This window comes from Natrix helvetica (genome assembly GCF_964273705.1).
Source record: "Natrix helvetica genome assembly, chromosome: 4".
Taxonomy (NCBI): domain Eukaryota; kingdom Metazoa; phylum Chordata; class Lepidosauria; order Squamata; family Natricidae; genus Natrix; species Natrix helvetica.
Window position 1 is genome coordinate 909,177 of NC_138550.1, and position 7,302 is coordinate 916,478.

Consider the following 7,302-nt stretch of genomic DNA (forward strand, 5'->3'; position numbering starts at 1 on the left):
TGGGTCAGGGAGGTGGGCGTTGCGTAGGGCTCCTCTCCCCTAGCCCCAGATGAGGGGAGGCGAGATGCCAAGCCGGGCCAGGCTCCCTTGCCAAGGAGTGGCCTCATCCTGTGGAGGGCAGGATCCAGGGTCTCCCCCCCCCTCCTCCTCTGCAGCGGCCGAAGCACCAAGGACCTCCCCAAGGGAGGGGGGCTCTGGCTCTCCATCCACAGGGTATGGGCCGTGTCTCTGCCACTGGGGGGGTCTCGCTTGGTGGGCATCAGGGGGTCCTTGGCAGCTGCTCACAGACTCTTCCCCCATCGCAACGAAACGTGGATGACCGAGGAAGGGGTGTCCAGCTGCAGAGCTCTCCCCAGTAAGGGGGGGGCTCATCCCTAGCCGTGGTTGCTGTCCCTCCAGATGTGTCCAGAACACACACGCACACACGCAGGTGTCTGTGGTAGCATCAAAGGCAGCCTGGCCCACCTGTGCAAGGACTGCCAACAGGGGACTCACCTGTGGATAAACCCTTAGAAACTTCAGAGCGTGGATAGATTTTTTCTCTCCCCCCCCCTTTGAAAAAACGTGTAATAAATTCTGCTAAATTGCTTTTCCTGCTGTTTTTGCCACGGCCTGGGGGTCATTGTTGCTTTGGGAAATTGTGTTTGTTTATTCAATTTCTCCCACCCACCCACCCCAACCTCCGCCAAGGGTTAGGAAAACGGAAGGAGAGAAGGAGAAGAGGCAGGGAATTAGTCTTGGGGGGCAAAACAAATGTGCAAATCTGTTTGGGAGGATTTCAGAAAAGTTTGAGGTCTCTATAGGCCTCGGTTGGAGGGAGGTTGTGGGGGCTTTGGGTGGGGATTTTTGCAAAGTGGCTTAAATAGATTTGGAATCAAATGTTTCTCAATGCACAGCTGGCTGGGGAATTCTGGGAGTCAAAGTCCACGTGTCTTAAAAGTTGTCGACCTTAAGAAAGCAGGAGTTTAATCTCTCTTGGCAGACTTTACAGAGAGGTTTCCTCTTTTGCCGGCTCTCAAAACAAAGTTTATTGAGTTTAAATTCCTCTTTATTTGAGACAGTCGCTGATCACTTCCATCACTCAAAATAGCCCTCCACTTCTATAAACGGAAGATGAGGCCGACCAGTTTGGGGCAAGAGCTAAAGGTTGAAGGAAAGAAATGCAAAAGCTCTTGGGGTGCTTTGTGAATAGCCCCCCTGGTGGGAGTGGGGGAGACCCAAAGGATGGAGAGTTTGGGGGTGCAACCTTGATTCCCAGATCTTTTTGCCAACAAAACAAGGCAAATAAACACGAAAATTAAAATTGTCTCTGTGTTTCAACAGTCCTCTTTAGACCCCCCAGCCTGATTCTTCTACCTGAACTGATCTATTTTGCTTCCTTCCTTCCTCTCTCTTCTTTTAATTCATTCATTCACTCAGTTTCTGTAGTTTTCCATCTCAACCCAGTGATTTGGGGAAGGAGAGGGAAGAAATCAAATGTCGGAGTGAAAATAGAAGGAAATCTTTTCTGGAAATGGTCTTTGGGACCGAATATATTAAGTCTGGCTCGTTAGAAGGAAATAAATATAAGTAGTCTTCTATTTACAATGATTCGTTTAGTGGCCGAAGATACAATGGCACTGAAAAAAGTGACATGACTTTTTCACACTTATGACCATTCGAGCATCTCCGTAATCATGTGATCAAAATTCAGATCCTTGGCAACCGGCATGTACTTAAAATGGTTGCAGCAGGGGGGGGGGGTGTCACGTGATCCCCATTTGTATCTGGGGGATTCTGGGAGCTGAAGTCCACAAATCTTCAAGTTGCCAAATTTGGAGACCCCTGACTAAGGTTGCACAAGTCCAGATTTTGGAAACTCCATGACATCTAACTTATTTGAAACCAAAGTCTGAGAAACTTAACTTGATTTGTACAAGTTGTGAGTTTCAGGTTACGCATCTCTGCCCCAATCCAGCTCAGAAAAGTTGCTGAGACCCTAGAAAATGCGCAGACAAGAGCCAGTAAGAGGAGGGGCTACTCCAGGGATCCCCAAACTTGGCAACTTTAAGGCTGGTAGACTTCAATTCCTAGAATTCTCCAGGCCCTGGACTAGAAGGTCTGGTGACTAGATTGTATGATGAATGGTTAAGGAGGCTAAAAATGACCAGCCTATCAGGAATGTACCAGGAGCAACATGATAGCAGTACTCCGGTATTTGAGGGGCTGCCCCATAGAAGAGGGGGTCCACATATTCACCAAGGCACCAGAAGGCAGGACAAGAAGCAACGGATGGAAACTAACCAAAGAGAGAAGCAACCTGGAACTAAGGAGAAGCTTCCAGGCAGTGAGGACAATTAACCAGTGGAACAGCTTGCCACCAGAAGTTGTGGGTGCTTCCATCACTGGAGGTTTTCAAGAAGAGACTGGACAGCCATTTGTCTGAAATGGTATAGGGTCTCCTTCTTGAGCAGGGGGTTGGGCTAGATGATCTCCAAGGTCCCTTCCATCCCTAAGATTCCATGTTTTATGTTCAACCCCATTACCATCCCACCTTTTGTTTACTGCCAATTTCTCAACCTGGGTAAGGCATGGAATGGTCCCCAGCTCTGCGTGTAACGGTTGGGCAAATGTTAAAGCCAATTAAATCTTCCTCTGCAAGAGGCCGCTAGACATTTCTGGACACAACTTTTGCACGTTTTCATTGGAATTTTTAAAAAATGCAATACAAACGTTGGGATGTGATGATTAGAAGCGCTTATGGTTGCAGGAGAACTGAGCATTGCTGAATGTTAGAACTAAAGGTTCATGTGCTTTCACATTTTTAACCTCACCAAAGAGAGTTGGAAGTTAACTCCCCCCCCCTTTTTTTTCCCCCCCTGATTCTTTTGCACCTTCCTCTTTCGGCTCTTTTCCTGTTTTTTATATTTTATCTTTTGTAGAAATTCAGCAAAGCATATTAAAGAAAAACTGAGCTAAGCACTTGAACTTTCCGATAACTGGTATGAGAGAGTCTCTCTCTCTCTCTCTCCTCTCTCTCTCTCTCTCTCTCTGGTGTGTTTGTGTGGGTGTATGCAAAATGGGGCGTGTGTAAAGGGTTTGGTTTCGGGAAGCTGACTCTCAGAAGGCCTAACCCCCTTTCCTTCAGTATTACAGGTAGTCCTCCACTTACAGCAGTTCATTTAGCGACCGTTCAAAGTTACAACAGCACCGAAAACAGTGCCAGAATCCACCAGTAACTGTTCTATGAAGATCTAAGCCGAGATTGGGCCTCCCAGAAGGAAGCTGCCTCCTGTCTCGAGTTCCGACGCCTCCATTCTGGAGCAGCAGCAGTGGGGTTGGGACTGGCTGGGAGTTGAAGTCCCCGAAGGCTATCCCCTCTGCCTGTTTGCACACAGGGGGGCTTGGCTCCCCCCCCTCCAATGGGCAGTTCCAAGAAAAGCAGATGAATTCACTGATTGAGAACAGCCCGGCTGGCCCCAACCCCCCCCCCCCCGTTGTAGCTGGCACCGTCCTCTACTGAAGGGGGCCCAGAACTAACCACTAGGCCTCCTGCAAGCAGAGAGCATGCCTCACTTTCTCATGCGGTTGGGAGCGCCTGCTGTGCCTCCCCCTTTCTCGGCTTCCAAAGGAGGAGCGACGCCACTTTGCTCAGGCAGAAGCGGTGGAGGCTCTGGGCGGCCAGAGGCCTTTTTCTAGGAAGGGGGGGGGACTCTGGCCACCAACTGAAGGAGCGGAAGCAGGATGTCCAGCAGGATGGAGACAGACAGGTGGGGGCAAGGAGTTTGTACACACCTGTGTTTGTGTTCCTGTGTACACAGAGGGAGGGAACTGCAGGCAACAAACTCAAGGAATTGATGGACATGCATAAATAAATAGGGAGGGAAGGAGGGACAGATGGATGGATGGACAGATGGGATAAACGGAGGGTTGGAGGGATGAATAGACAGACGGATGAGGATGGATGGATAGATGTGGGTATGAATGGATGGACAGGTGGGATGGATGGATGGATGGATGGATGGATGGATGGACAGACGGATGGGGATGGATGGAGGAATCGATGGATGGATGGACAGATAGGGGGTGGAGGAATGAACAGATGAATGGATGGACATATGGAGAGGTGGGTGGATGGATGGATGGATGGATGGACAGATGGGAGATGGATGGATGGGGAGATGGATGGGTGGAGAGACGGGTGGGCGGGTGGGTGGATGGATGGATGAACGGATGGATGCTCTCCTCAGCTCATAAACTCCATAACAAAAGAATAAAACGGCAGCCACAGCTCCATGTCAGCCAAGCCTGGCTTTCCTTGCCCCCCTCCCCCCCAATCAATGGGGCAGGGACCCCCTTCCCAGAGAGTCCCAAAGGAAACAAGGATAAACTTCGTTCAAGGTGCTCCATTCAATTCTGACTGAAGGGTGGAGGATGGAAGGATTTATGCGCCTTGCAGTCCTGTGTGGTCGCTAGCGCTCCCTCTGAGAGTCCTTGGAGGTCTGTCTGTGCCCTCGGGGTCCCCTGAATATTGCGAATGGGTGTAGAACCTTCTTGGAAGGGCTGAAAGGACAGAGCAGTTAGAACCAAAGAAGCTTCTTGGTTGAGAAGCAAAATGCTTTCAAGAATACAATAAAACACAAAATGGACTTACTGGAAAAGGAGGACCTGGCAGAAAAAATTAGAGGTGCTAAACAGAATTATTTTGAAAATGCAAATAAACCAGGCAGATGGTTGGCATATAAACTGAGAAAGGAGAGAGAGGCCAAGAAAACACAACAACTAAGAGACGAACAAAGACAAATGCACTATGGAAATGCGGAAAAGAAGAAAATTATACAAGACTACTATGCCAAGTTGTATGAACAAGAGCATATAAAAGAGGAAGAAGTGAAACAATATTTACAAAATGCCAAACTCCCCCAAATACCAAATGATACTAGAACTATATTAATTAATTAGAACTCTCTAACCTTCCCGGCAATTTTAAACTGTAAACTTAAATCTTTTGGGTATTTTAATTGTTTTAATTGTTGTAATTTTACTGTTATTTATCTTAATTTTGTGGCTTTTATTTCTATTTGAATTGTTAAATGTTGATGTATTTACCTCCTCCATGCCACACGCTTATTTATTTGATTGTACGTCGCCCCGAGTCCCTTCGTGGAGAGGGTGCGACTGATAAATTGAATAAAATAAATAAATAAATATATATATTAGAAGATAAAATAACAATGATGGAGTTAAGTGAAGCCCTTAAAAGACAAAATAATGGGAAGGCCCCGGGACCGGATGGCCTTCCTGTGGAATTTTATAGAACACCAGAGAAATCCTTGGCCCTTCCCCAGCTAGAAGTTATGAACGAAGTAATGACTAAAAGCAAAATACCTAACTCACGGCTGGAAGCATACATTACATTGCTACCTAAAGAGGAGGCAGACCATACGCAAATTAAGAACTATAGACCTATTTCCTTGTTAAACTCAGACTATAAGTTATTTGCTTCTATACTGGCAGAGAGGCTGAAAAAATATTTAAATGGGTTTATCCACCCGGACCAAAATGGTTTTTTACAAAGAGCAAATTAGAGATAATATAACAATAATTTTGGATACCTTGGAATATTATGAGGCCCACCTGGAAAAGCAAATGGCTTTGATGTTCCTTGATGTGCAGAAAGCCTTTGATAATGTGAATTGGATATTTATGATACAACAAATGGAACAAATGAACTTTGGTAAGAATTTTATTCAAGCTATACAAACGATATACCACAAGCAAACAGCTAAGATAATGATAAATGGAGAACTGACAGATCCCATTGAAATAAAAAGAGGCACGAGACAAGGCTGTCCACTATCACCGTTACTTTTTGTCTTAACATTAGAAGTCTAAATAGAAGGATTACAGAAGAGGAAGAAATAAAAGGAATGACTATTAAAAAGGAAGAATATAAGCTGCAAGCATTTGTAGATGATTTAGCTTTTATTCTTGAGGAGCCACTTGAATCTGCACCTAAATTGATAGGAAAAATTGAGGTGTATGGAAGAGTTGCAGGTTTGAAAATAAATAAAGACAAAACAAAGATCTTGACAAAAAATACACCATTAAGACAAAAAGAAGAATCGGTAGAAATTTTGGAAATGCAAATTACAAATAAAGTTAAATATTTGGGGATCTCTCTAACAGCTAGATGCAGTACCCTTAAAGAAGATAATTATCTTAGATTGAAGCAACAAATTGCAACAGATCTGGTGAAATGGGAGAATCTTCAACTATCAATGATTGGAGAATCTCAACAATTAAAATGAACATTCTATCCAGAATCCTATACTGGGGGAAAGACTATTATGAAGATAAATAAATAAAATGGTGTTGAAATTCATATGGCAGGGGAAAAAAGCAAGAATAAAACGTAAATTGCTACAAGATGCCAAATCAAGAGGAGGGTTGGGCTTACCTGACTGGGAGTTGTATTATCAGGCAGCTAATCTGATGTGGATCAAGGAATGGATAATGCTAAGAAATGTTAGGCTTTTGAACCTAGAGGGCCATGACTTGTTGTTGGGATGGCATGCATTTTTATAGTATATAAGGGAACTAAAGCACATGGTTATTTCAGAAGGCATTATATAAGAGAGGCTTTGTTATTAAATTGGGAGAAGGCTAAGAGGTTGCATTACTTAAAAATTCCAGTCTGGATATCAACCATTGAAGCTTTTTCATATTCAATAATATATAAAAAGGAACAAACAGTTAGATACGCTGAATTATTAAATACAGAGGGTGAAGTCAAATCTATACAAGAATCTATACGGGAAAACAAAAATGGAATTGCTGAATATAGAAGGCCATGATCTTGTTCTGGGATGGCATGCATATCTTTTTTATGAAGACAGGGTGGATAAAGTGTTCAACAACCATGCTCTCCGTAGTGCCTTGATGAGAATATGGAAGAAGCACCGGTCCAATTGGGATTATAAAATACCGCTTTGGTTGGATCTTGCAGACACCATGGGGATTATGAATATTAAGTCACTCGGGGGTTGTTTATATAAAGATGTGCTTATTGTTGATGGGGGCGAATGGAAGTTAAAAACTTTGGAACAGCTGTTGGAAGAAGGAATTACCTTAAATTGGTTACATTATATACAGCTTCAGAAGAGATGGGAAGAAGATCGCAGGGTCGGTTTTATGGATAAAGAAGTGGAACTGATTAAGCAGATAAAAGAGACTGGTCCAAAACAAGTTAAAAGAATATATAATGTACTGTTAGAAAGAGACTCAGAAAATGAATTGGTTAAGGATTGTATGATTAAATGG